Source organism: Passer montanus, unplaced genomic scaffold, assembly GCF_014805655.1.
Source record: "Passer montanus isolate IOZ18808 unplaced genomic scaffold, ASM1480565v1 scaffold125, whole genome shotgun sequence".
NCBI lineage: Eukaryota > Metazoa > Chordata > Aves > Passeriformes > Passeridae > Passer > Passer montanus.
The window spans coordinates 1,155,792-1,168,854 of record NW_024359278.1 but is presented as its reverse complement, the minus strand read 5'-3'; the positions used below and the strand labels follow the sequence as shown (position 1 = coordinate 1,168,854).

The 13,063-nt window shown below is 40.2% G+C and overlaps 1 protein-coding gene across 2 annotated transcripts in view; it reads right to left on the bottom strand.

The window, feature by feature from the left end:
- The window catches only part of NR3C2 (nuclear receptor subfamily 3 group C member 2), a 189,192-nt gene that overhangs the window by 115,272 nt on the left and 60,857 nt on the right, over positions 1–13,063 (bottom strand). The window lies entirely within an intron of this gene.

Below are 13,063 nucleotides of genomic sequence, written 5' to 3'. Positions count from 1 at the left end.
GGCAAGCCCACCAGAAATATTTTTTTCAATGAAAAATTCATCCAAATGTAGAAAATGCTTGTAGAAAAAAAAAGCAAGAAAAAACAACCAGAAGTTCCTCCTGGCCAGGAGACCAAGCCAGCTGCCATCATCCTCTGTCTGAATCCCGATCTTTTCTTCAGCACTATCTCCTTGTTCTCAACATGACCAACTAATTATTACCACGGAAAAGGGCACAAGGAAACTGCTGGAAAGTCCCCTTATATTGCAAAGAAAAGGACAACTGGAATAGTAAGGATGAATGGCTGTAGACTGCTTAGGAGATGATGCACAGAAAAGCAGGAGGCAGTGTGGGGCCTTTAAAGGATTTCATTGCTTAGCTCGAGCTAAGCAGTCCAGACAAACATTAGCTGTATTTGATAAAGATCAAACACCCTCCACACCCATCCTTCCCAAAATACACAATAACAGTCCAGCATGACCATCTCCCTCAGACTCAGGTTGTCAGAGAAAAGGCCAAGACACTGCTTTAACCTTTTACACAGTCACACGTTAATTGGAATTTAAGTGCTACAAGCAATTGGATTACTCAACATCCCTGGGCACCCATTTTCTACCTCAACACAGAGACTAGAATCAGAGGATGGTAGGATGGTTTGGGTTGGAAACAACCTTAATGATCAACATGCAGAAAATGCATTGCAGCCACCCACCCTGGCTAAGACACCAATTCTCAGAGTGTAACAGTTAGTGGTCTCCATACACAAGTAAAATAAATCCTATCCTGTAATCCATACACAGCACTTTATCACATGCACTTCTATAAAACTGAGAACAGTTCAGAGACAAAACTACTGAGGACATAATTAGAGATGCAAATGGTAACTTGGAACTTTTAATGCTAAACACTGCATTGCAAAATTAGCAAGACAAACTTAGTTAAGTGCAGCAGAAAAAGCAGCTCCCAACTACGCTTCTCACCCTGGTATACATGTGAAAAGAATGGAAGCCAACAGAAATTTTTATTAATTAGAAGTGTTAAAACACAAGAAAGGCAAAGTACAAACCATCATTATCATGATTTAAAAAAAAAATCCAAACTCATTTAACTTCACTGAAACAAAAAAGGTACCAATAGGTACCATAATAAAATTGTGGAATTCCTGCTAGTAGTGAAATGATAAAAAAAAAAACAAAAACAAAAAACAACCCACCAAAAAAGGTAAAACCAGAAAAATAAAATAAAAAAAAGGAACAAAAAGCAGACATACAAGAGATATTTTTGTTTAGTAGGTGATTCGTTAGTATTAGACAGTGGCTAGTTAGTATGAGACAGTGGCTCTAAACATCTAACTCTTTCAGATGGTTAGGTCCAAGTAACTCACAAGAAAAAACACTCAAGTGATTTTACCTGAGTTATTACCACCCCTTTTCAGAAAGTCCCAGAGTACCAGGGAAATTCCGAAAGCCTGGAAGAAAACTAGGATTGCTGCAATACTTAAAATTCTAACTGCAGAAAATAACTTTATGATAGCCTGTCATCTGAATACTGAGCTCATCAAAATAGTGAGAAGTTTGATTTAGGATTTTATTACTAAGATTTTAATTAATAAGCATCACATAATTAAAGCAATTAATATCAAACAAGTTCATGAAAAGTAAGTCCTGTCAAACTAATTAATTTTTTGACAGAATTTTAGTTCTTTTACTTGCTTTTAGCTGCAAAGACAACTATTGAAGAGATATGCTACTCCTGCACAGAATTTGACTCAGTTCCACACATTTTGATTAAGGAAATGGGAAGATTGGTACTTTTTAAGGCACTGTGCAATAGCCAAGCATTTGCCCAGAAAACTCAACTAAAAAAAAAACCAACCCCAAACTAACAACAAATCTGGAAATGAAAACAAAAGCTGAGGACAATTCTCTTTTGCTTGTGCAACCACATGTAATTGCCATTCTAATTTTTATAATATCCTCTTAACATATCTCAAAAGACAATATTGACTGAATTAAGTATTAAATACCCATACAACTCATCAGAATAAAAAGCCTGGAAGGTTCCATCTTTGTGAAACCTGTCCTGCACTATTTTCACATGAGATGAGGAAACAGCCTCGAGTTGCAACAGGGAAGGTTTAGATTGGACATTGGGAAAAATGTCTTAAGATAAAGAGTTGCCAGACAACAACAGGCTGCCCAAGGAAGAGGAGGAATTACCACCCCTGGAAGGGGTCAAAAGAACTGGCACTTGGGACATGGCTTAGTGGTGGCAGAGCTGGGTTAACTGTTGGACTCGCGTCTTTTCCAACCTTAACCATTCTGTAATTCTGTGGTTCCAGGTTCCAACTGGCCTGTGCTTTTCGAGTGGCAAAATGGTGATTTTTAAGCCAGGAGATTAAAGAATCAAAACCAAAACTGACAGAAGAGATGCCAAAAGAAACTGAAAAACCAAACAGTCAGAAATAAGGCAGAAACAGCACAGTAGAATTCAAAAGAAGCTTGAGGAACCCTTTATATGAAATTACTGCATAGGGGCTAAAACAAAGTAAATGAGACCCTCTGCAACTGCTTGAATGTTCTGGTTTTCCAACTCTAAGCTTGGTACCTGGTGGATAAGTATATGTCTGTCTTTTTCCTGCATTTTTTGAGTTCCAGAAGTGTGACTAAATGCCAGCATAAATAGTACCAAATTATACATTGTCAGAGCATCTAAGCTGTATAATAGAACCCCTGCTAAAACACAACCTCATCAGACTTTTAAGTTATTATGATTCCTCAGAATGCACATTTTTGAAGTTAAAGATCTCTGGAAATAGCAGAGCTGCTTTTAACACATATGAAACACACATTTTAGATATATCAGTAACAGGTAAAGCAATAGAAAGGCTGCAATTCCCCAGACTGAATTTCACCAGGTCCACACAGGCTCACCTCTCCAGGTCCCTCTGGATGGCATTCCTTCCCTCTAGCACTCAGCTCCACCACACAGCTGGATATTAACTTAATTACTTTCTTTTTCTTACAGTGAACAGTATACAGCAAAGCCTACTCAACCTTTTCAGGGTTTTATTTCAAGGTGGAAGTGAAACTAAATTAGAATTCCAAAAATAATTACAATTTCACAGACCTTCGCCTAACACACAGGTGCTACAGAAACCTATTGATATTACTACTTCAACAAAAGACTTTTCTGATATTTTCTTAGAACATAACAAAAACACTAAGGATTCCTGAGGGAAATTCAACATGCTGAATTTTTGAAAAATGGATTTTTGGATCTCTGATGTCAAAGTGTATCAGTTGCTCCATCAAATAAGAAATTAACAACTCCTACAACCTTATAGGGAAAAAAACCCAAACAATCCCCCTCTTTCTGTATCTCAAAGCAATCAAAGGTTTGGGTTTTTTTCTGGTTGTTTGTTTGCTGGATGGCTATAATCTTGATCCAAATTAGATCTACTAGAGTAGAAAACAGTTCAAGAACTGTTTAGGTTTAGGCTTTAACAACAGCAAAAAAAATAAAAAATTCACTGCAGTTCTAAAAACAGTTAAAAAAACAAATTATGGGATATATGTTGAAGACATCAGAAAACTGCCATTCTACTTGTGAATTTAAATGCATAGCAACAGTGGATGGATCTATGAGGAGATCCATGCAAGAACATTTCACAAAAACATCACGAAAACTGAATGGATAAGAACAAAATTCTTTAAATATGCAGCTTTAGCAACTCCGGAAATATAAACCCTATTCTAAACCATACCAGTTAAAAAAAAAAAAAAAAAAGAAATGTATGACCTAAATTTACTGTATTCAGGCCTTATAACATTCACTGTAAACATTCTTCAGCTAGAGGCTGACTACAAACTAGCCCCTAGAAATCAGGACAGAACCGGAATAATACATTCTGCTACCAAAATATTTTATTAACGCAAAACAAGCAGATGTCTTATTTAGACTGAGTCAGGAGATACCAAAACACAAGTTCCAGCAATAGCAGCAACACAATTCCTCCTTCTGACTAGGTAAAAGCTTCCCAAATGAAATAACCCTTAAAAACCATAACAAGCCAAGAGTGTCTGAAGCCAGATGTCCCCACATTTCTCTTTTTATCATCATAATGCTGAGACTAAAGAAGATGAAGACCACTTTTTACTACCTTTGAAAGGATCCTAGAGTCTCCACAATTCCTTGTGTTCCTGGGCCTTTTAAGATCTCTCCATCTACACCTTCCCTTAATTTGCAAAATGAAACTGTCAAATGCACTATGCAAAGGCAAGACCTCAGAAACAGAATCAAATTCATTCACATATACAACAAGAACATGGACATCAACAGCTGAAAGAATAAATGCAGGAGTAATGAGTCCAAGGAGGAAAAATTTTCTAAAGATGCAAAAACTAACAGTAAATGACCCAGCACAGATATGAGGTAAGCTGTGAACATTTGTTTATAAAAATGGGCTTTTCTTTCCTTTTTAATTTTGGATTAATAGGAACTTGTCTCTCTCAGACAAAAAACCCCAACAACCTGTAACACCCAAAGAAGACCAAAATCCAAACCAAAACACCCCACCAAGCTGCCCCTTCAGGAGCACAAACTTCCCAGGTTTTCCTTCAGGACAAGGCAGGAAAAAGCTATCCTGCTCCATAACTTTCTGCTGAATAGACCTCACCCCTACAGAAGGTAAGCCCTTGGGAAAAACGAGTTGTCAGACCAAGAGGGAGCCACATGAACACTGAATATTTCTTATAAATTCCATTTTCATTTATTACAGCATTTTACTGCTATACTTTAAAAAGCTTGCTTAGGTCATTTATGAAGTAAATCATGTTTGTTGTATAAGTAACAAATACCGATCTGAATACTAACTGCTTTTAGCATGGTATCACTACAGTATTTTTAATAAATCAATCTATTCCTCTAGCATGTCCTATTTCATAGCTTTCTATCCAACTCAATAAAGCTGGTACAAAATACCAATGATTTCAGAGATGTCACAACAAAACAACTTTCACCAGAACAAGAAATGCAATTACATAGTTGTTTGGTTTTTTTTAGTTTTTAATCCTCCTCTTTGCTTTGGCTTCGATGAAGACTGCTGATGGCCTGTCAAATTGAAAATAGAAGAAAAAAAAAATCAATGCTGAATTTTCAATTTATGGGGCTTTAACTTCCTTGGTGATATGCCTCCCACATGGCCCAAAAGCATACTGCCATGCCTGCCTCTTGACCCAAGCACTATATAAACATCCCTTCATGCCTCATGCCAGAATTCCTGCCTATAATTTCACTCAAGTCCCCCTAAGCATAGTAGAGAGAGTCAGACAAGGACTCAGGCTTTCACACAACTTTTTGCAAATAATGAATAAGGAACAGAATTAACTGCCCTTAGCAGAAAGGGTACAGCAAGCAAATTTAATTTGCTTTTACTGTAGCTGCTTTTCCCACTGTTTTTGAAGTTGTGCTTAAAACATAAAGCAGAAAGCATCCCAGAAGCCTCAAATTCGACATCCTGAACCATTCAGAGATATTTCTTCAGATACGAACTGAAAGGCTCTTCTATTTTCCAAAAGAAAGTTATAAAGGGGGCTTTTAATTCAGAAACACACATGATAAAGCTGGCCTCATCCCAGATGGTTTCCCAGGATGAAGTGGGACATGTCCTGCTCTCCCACCCTTCTAACAGACAGGCCCCATCTGTGGAAATGGAGTCCCTGAAATGCCACAAGCAAGCACTTCTGTGTCCAAGAACCACTGCCGACAGTCCAAAACCAGATGCAGCAATCCAATCTCATCTAGCCAAGTTTTCACTTTGTTTGCAATGACATGGACTTTCCTGCTAGAAATAATTTTGGAGGCAGTGCCCAGCAGGGTGGGAACGCTGCAATTCCCATCCCCGTGGACCCCTCCATGTGCACTCAATGCAGCACTCACTATGGGCCACATTTACAAAACCTTTATTTAAATATACCACAAACTCTGCTGAAAGTTGGGAAAGACCAAAAAAGCTCAATTAAATACCATGTGATAACAAGTTACTGTGAATCAACCACCAAACACAGTAATTGCACATGCTCCCTCTTTAACTCAAGTGACCCTGCTTTTGCCAGGGGCGAATAATGCACATGCAATTACCATAAATAGCTGATGAACTGTAACTTGTTTGTGCATCTGGAACGGTGGGTGTTTCTGGAAATCCTATCATGTGCAGACTTACATACTCGGGCACCTTAATTACTTTTTCAACCCTCCCTTGTAATGCCCACTTGTTTTTTCCCCAGTCTTGGGCAGCGGCAGTAAGGTCCTGTGACCTGTGTCATTTCCAGGAGCTGTAACACTCCCAGAAAAGCCCAGAAGCCCTACAAGGTGCCACAGCAGATGTGCATTGCCCTCATAGTGCTGCATAAACCAAGCAGCCCAAAACTCCACTCATCCTGGAAAAGCTGCGTAAATGAGGGACACACTTCTGAAAGCAGAAGCCGAAACAGTAAGATACTACAAGTTTTATATGCCAACACTCCCCAAAGTACTGCTATGCATTTACACGTGGTTTTTCCACTACCAATTCTAAAAAAGCCTGCAGTGAGAGGAAAAACTTCAGCTGTTTAAAGAACTGACCTCCAGCCAGGAGGACAGGACTAAACACTCACCCAGACATAAGGCACATCACGTACAGCAACAGCGGCTGTGGCCAACTTGCCTTTAGATGTATTTGCAGTGATTTTAAACTCTGAATAGGTGTCACATACATTTAAGCCTGTTACAGTAAACGGTGTCAAGAGGCAAATGTCGCTTCAGGATTCCAGCTCTGGACTGTGTACAGGAAGACTCGGCAGCAGCCGTGCTGGCACATCAGCCTTTCCAAGACGGACTCGCAGGGAGCGCTTGGATGGGCTGACTCACCCGCTCTGCTGCCTGGTATGATGAGGCAGCTGCAATTCACTGGACAGATCACAAGTTGCAGGGAAACAAACAGATCAGGAATTTGCTTTGCCTCTGAGAAATGCTCTTCAGACAACAAAAAAAGGCCCATCAATGACGTTCCCAGTGTTGAGGTGTTTTAACTGAGCAAGTTTACTGGCACTGCATGCACGTGAAACCATTAACACGTAACATTCCAAACTGGGAGTGTTATTAAGTGCAGTGATGTGCCCAAAAACTGCAGATGCCAACTGTTCGTACATTTTTGGCTTAGGGAGGACTTCTCAGATCCTCTGCAATGTAATATAAATCATATTTACAAACGAAAAGACACGAGTAGTCTCATATGTCAAGCCACAGTGATTTATGGTGGCACTTACATATTCTCACTTTTCAAAGTATGTCATCAGATGCCTCAGCACCAAATTAGAAATACAAAGAGAGGCAGATAACATCCCAAACAACTTATTTCTATTTGCTTCCGTTTTAAGTTCTGGACATGTAGAATAGATATTTTCATTCATCTACACTTTAGCACCTTTCTCTGGGTTTTCAATCTCTCTTCTTTCAACATGTTAGGGTGCAGGAAAATAATTAACAGATATAAATTACAGCTGCCTCAGGGATAGAAGTGATAATGTAGAAGAGAAGCTAAACATAGATGATACAAGCAGATTGAGCAATGTGAGCAATGTACTGAGATGCATTTCCATGTGTTGTTTGATTCACATCTTCTTGCATGAGGACTCATACAAAGAGCACGATTCAGAAAACACAGGTAGCTATCAAACAGCATTCCCAAACTGGCTCCACTGAAAGAAGTGATACTTCCTGAAAAAAGGAAAGAGAAGTAAGGGCTGTTTTGCAAACCAACAACACTATACTGGACTCAGTAAAAAACCAACCTGAAGAAGAATTTGCAGTCACTGGAGATAGTGCCCTGAGGCTGCCTGCCCTCCTTAGGCAGCTCAGTTTGCATCAACCTCCTCCAAATCAAAAAATTTCAAACTTTTTCTGCTGAAACACCAGGTCCCTACAGTAGTTTCAGCCATGGCACAGGCTCTTAGCAGCAAGGCACCAAGCAAGCTGAACACCATGAGCACATTTGTCTTTCAGAAAGAGGGAACAAAGTCCAGTGGATGAGGGGAGACACTATTTTGGCACCAACAACTGTATTTATTAATCAATGCACCTATTGGCATATCGCTTAAATTTAATCAAAATGCCCAAGAAGTATTGTCATAGGTATGGGAAAAAGGGGCAGCAGTCTGTTGGTGGATGCACACAAATGCAAAGGGGTAAAAAGAAAACAGAGGTGGAACCACCTCATATCTACAGAGAAGTCACATCTACACAAAGAGGAGTGGTGTAAGTTTGTTCTGGTTTACAAGGAGTGTTAGACCAAGACTAGCTGCACATCTCTACAGTGAAGTGACACTGGCATGACTCTGCAGGATTGCCAGCAATGGCCAAGGCTGGCAGCCAGGACACATCCCCCAACACTCTGGGTCATCCTAGGTGTCAGCCTGATACTCCCATGTCCCTGCATATTGGCTATTTCTGTTATTCAGGACAGCTAAACTGAGCTAGCACAGGGATGCACCCACGTGCCATAACAAAATACCACCCTTTTGCTGCTTAAATAAACATCTACTTTAGGGCAGCAGGAATAAAAGGAGAGATCAGACAGCAACAACAGCACAGGAGATTACAAAGGCCATAGGTAACCTGGTAATAATCAGGGACAAAACCACCAAAAAACCAACAAGGCAAGGTCAGTAACAATGACCTCCCAGGGCATGGCTCCTCACACAATTTCCCTCCATTCTGACTGGGAGGTGAAGTAGCAGTGGCATTAAAACAGAGTGGCATACAGAAATGTTAATTTAACAATCTACCTCCTCAAAGGCAAGATGTAACTTTCATGGTTATGCAGGGTATATAATCAGAGTCAAAAAAACCTGAAGTGGTTTGGTGAAGTTTTTAAAGGACAAAGTATCTCTATCACAGGAAGGGCAGGCAAATCAGGTGGGCTTATCCAGCTTTTGGCAGGTTAACAGAAAACCTCTAAACCAAAACTGCAAGTGTGTCAGTGGAAAGGCTGGTACAGAATCATCAAGTTTTTTTGTCAGGCTACCAGAATACACTGACTTTCAACTATTATTTGGAATACAGTAGAGCCTGAGGCTCCCAGAGCTATATTATGTCACATCTGATTTTGGACTTCCATCTAGGAGCTTATTAAAAAAAAACCAAACAAACAATTAAAAAAAAAAGGAAAAAAAAAAACACAATAAAAACCACCACAACAAAAATCTCATCAACAATTAAAAAAAAAGGAAAAAAAAAAAAACAAAACACCACAACAAAAATCTCATAGATTCTCTGTCTTAAGCTTCCAACCAATATATGATGTTCATGTAAGAGATGGTAAAGAAATAGAACCCAGCTTGGCATGGCTGCACAGCAAGGTCAAGAGCAATTCTCATGCCATGAACCAGTCCTGCTGTCCCAGGGGTCATTTCTTATCACCTTTAGCTTCCTGGCACCATTTGCCAAGTCAATCAATACATCAGTATTTTTACTTTTTTTAACTTCTGAAAGAAGCTGGAAACGTGGAAGTTTCACTCTGCCCCCACAGGATGTGCTGCTGTAGGAGGAGGGGAACCCCCAGGGCAGTTTAGGGAAGGCTCCAGTTCCAGGCTGCTCCCCTGACTCAGGAGCTGCTCTCCCATAGAGGGACATGGCATTGCAGCCACCAAAACTCCACCATCCTCCTGACCTTCTTCTCACCAGAGAAACTGAGGGGAGGAGTGACAAGAAAAGGTTGGAAGCCCAGAAGCTGCACACTCCGTGACCACATCTGCAGCCCCCCAAATCTAAAGCATCACTTTTAGCACCAAGACCGACCCCACACCATGGAACATTTGCCACCTGGTCAAACCATCCCTCTGCACGCACCTGTCCGAGCGCAGAGAGACCCAGCACAGTGCCAAGCAGTATTTTCAGGCGAGATCACTAACCTGCCCACGACAGCTCAGGACAAGCAGCAGCACCCCGCAGGCTCCGTGGGGAGGCGGCTGCAGCTCCCCCCACGCTGCCGGCACCGATGCCGCGCAGCCCCTGCCCACGACAGCTCAGGACAAGCAGCAGCACCCCGCAGGCTCCGTGCGGAGGCGGCTGCAGCACTGATGCCGGCACCGATGCCGCTGAGCGCTTCCCAAGCTCCCGCTTCCCAGGCGGGTCAGCGGCAGAGCCAGCCCACCCCGAGAGAGGGCACCTCACTCCGTGCAAAGCAGCCTCGCAGCTGCCGAGCATTTCGGAAATTGCCTGCGGTCCCACCAGTTACAAGGAAAAAGTGTTTGGGAAAAAAAAATCACGCCAGCTGCGGAGAGCAGGCAAGGGAGCGTGAGACACCTGTGAATTTGATCTTGGGGGAAAAAAAACAACAACAATGATTTGAAGGTGAACACAGGTTGCAATTACAAAATATTAGAGATAAGTGATTTCATTATTTGCACAATTTTCTGTGGAGACGAAAAAGTCAGTAAGGCACTGCTAAGTGCCTTGACTAGATTTAAATTCAATTATAAGTACGTTTTTACTACTTGAAAATTAGATTGGGTACATTTTTCAACCTGCAGTAATCAGCTATTCTACACTTTTTTTTTTCTCCAGTCAATAAATACAAGACAATGACTGTCCAATATTTGAAATGCAATTTGTCCTAATAAACTTATCTAGGGATTTAAAACACATTCACATTATGGAATCTGAATGACAGTTTTTTAAAATGAATTAATGGACTTTGAGATAACACATTTAACAAATACATTGAAAATACATTACTGCATATGCAGATCTAAGAAAAATAAACTACTAACAAAAACAAATCTTTTCAGGTTTAGTTTTAGAAAGAGCTTGAAAGTTTATTTTTGATTTTTTTCCAAATTACTCTAAATTTAAAACTAACAAAATAGAACCGGGTTTGTTTACTTAATTCATTAGCAACCTTCTCCACCTACATCATCACTTCTGATCTTGTTATTTCCTGCCTCCATTCATATTATTTATTTCTTTTAACTTTGTCCTTCAGCCCCTATAAACTGGAACCTTAAGGACTGAATTTGTGTCCTTCCAGACCAAAACAATGTAACAGCTGTAATTATATCACAGTGACACAGTTAATGTCTGAATCCTATTTATATTTAGTATCCTGGGTTTTTTTTTAAAAACCTCTTTTTGGCCCCCCTCCATCCTGCCTCTCCAATATTGTGTCCATCATCCCAATACTGCCCACTCATGCATTCCTCCCTGTCCCATCCTCATGACAGCTGGGGTTGCCCTTCAGCCTGTGTTGCCTCATCCGTCTGGAATTCCCTTTCTCCAGACGGAGTCTTCTCCTTGGTTCTTACCTTTATGCGTGTACACACACATTCATTTACAGTCATCCACTAAATCCCACATGGTTTTTACTCTGCCCTCACCAAGGTCAGAGCCTACAACAAAAACTCCGATCTTTCCTGCTCTTGCACTTCAGCTGCATTTTCTTTTATTCCATTCATAATGTGTTTCATTCCCTTTTTGCCTGCAAAGTAGCCCGTGTGCACATCTCTCTGTAGCTTTACAGGTACCTTCTACCCATGTCCATATTTTGCCACATTTTACACATAAAGGTATGCCTGCACCCTGCAAGAAAGAACTCTATGCCAAATACAGCAGCTCTGACACTGAGTCAGGCACTGACACTGACACTACAGGCAGGACAGTAATATCTTTAATAATGACACTTATTGTTTCCTCTCCCTCTCATTCTTTTGCAGTCCAACTGAAATCGGGAACAAATCAAACATCGCCAAATTTCTCTTCAGTATTTAAACAGTTCTCTGCTTTTACAGAAAAAAATAAACCATTCGGAGAAATTACCTTCACAGATCTCCTTCCCCCACACCACCCCCTGCAAAATTACTTTGAATTTTGACCCAGGTTAGAAAGGAAGAGGTATTTTTTTGTTAAACCTTTCCTCTTTATGCTAAACTTGCTTACCATGTAACATTTACAGCCTTTTCCTGTCTGTGGTAAAGAAGTGAAACTTACCTGGCCACTTCTATCCTTATTATGAGTTCTTTTTGCACACAACTCTTTGGGTAGCACATTCAAAAACAAGGAACATCTCTGGAAAATTATGCATTTAGATGTCTTGCCTCCTGTTTCCTAAAACCAAGTGTGATGCCTGTTAAGTGTCCCCTCTCTAATATTAGTAGAATATATCTGGATTTGCTGTTTACCTTTTAAAATCAAACAACCTTTCATCAGCATGTATTTCACTGGTACTTTAGAGTATAAAATTAATAAAATTCACGTGCATTTATTCAGGCATACCTCCTAAATCCTTAGCATGCAAAGAGGGCTATGTGCTTTTTTGGTCACTTTCCTCTCTTTTTTATTCTAGGTGACTCATGTAGCTGTGAACTTAATTGGCATCACTTAAAGTAGTCTGGGAAATTTCATACTGCTGAATGTGAATGTGTTACTATGTATCTGACTGAGATCTAAATAAATTCCACATTTGGCCCAAGGAAATAAGACAGACAAGATTTCAACCTGTTCTTAGAGAGTAAGAAAAATGGCATTCTAGACTTCAAAGTACAAACAGATTCCCTTCCCTGCAACTCCTCGCTGTAACTCAAGTCATACTGACACAACAGTAACTTCTGCCCAGTTTGTTGGCCACAAGATAACTAAACTCTGCTTCTCCATTAAATATTCTACTCATTAAGAAGATGTATAAGAGAACTGGAATTATGTGTCACGCTGTTTCTAAAGCAGAAAAGCATGGCTGTAAATTAAAATCAGCAACATGTCATTTTATTTTTTTTCTTTACCATTTTCCATCAGGGCAGCATTTGCCTTTGTCTGAAACTCACAATGCAAAGAAAACAGAAAACATTGTTGGCCTTCCTCATGTGAAAACATTGTTACAGGCATGTATGGAAAATGTCTTCACAATTCCACAGACAACATTTCTGCAAATACGAACTCTTACAACCTGGATATGATCCTGGGAGTATGCTGGGTGCTCCATGTGTGTGTCTACTGCTCTGTGTGAAGTAAATCCACAACAAGAGAAAGCATTCAGACCCTTAAAAGCCATTT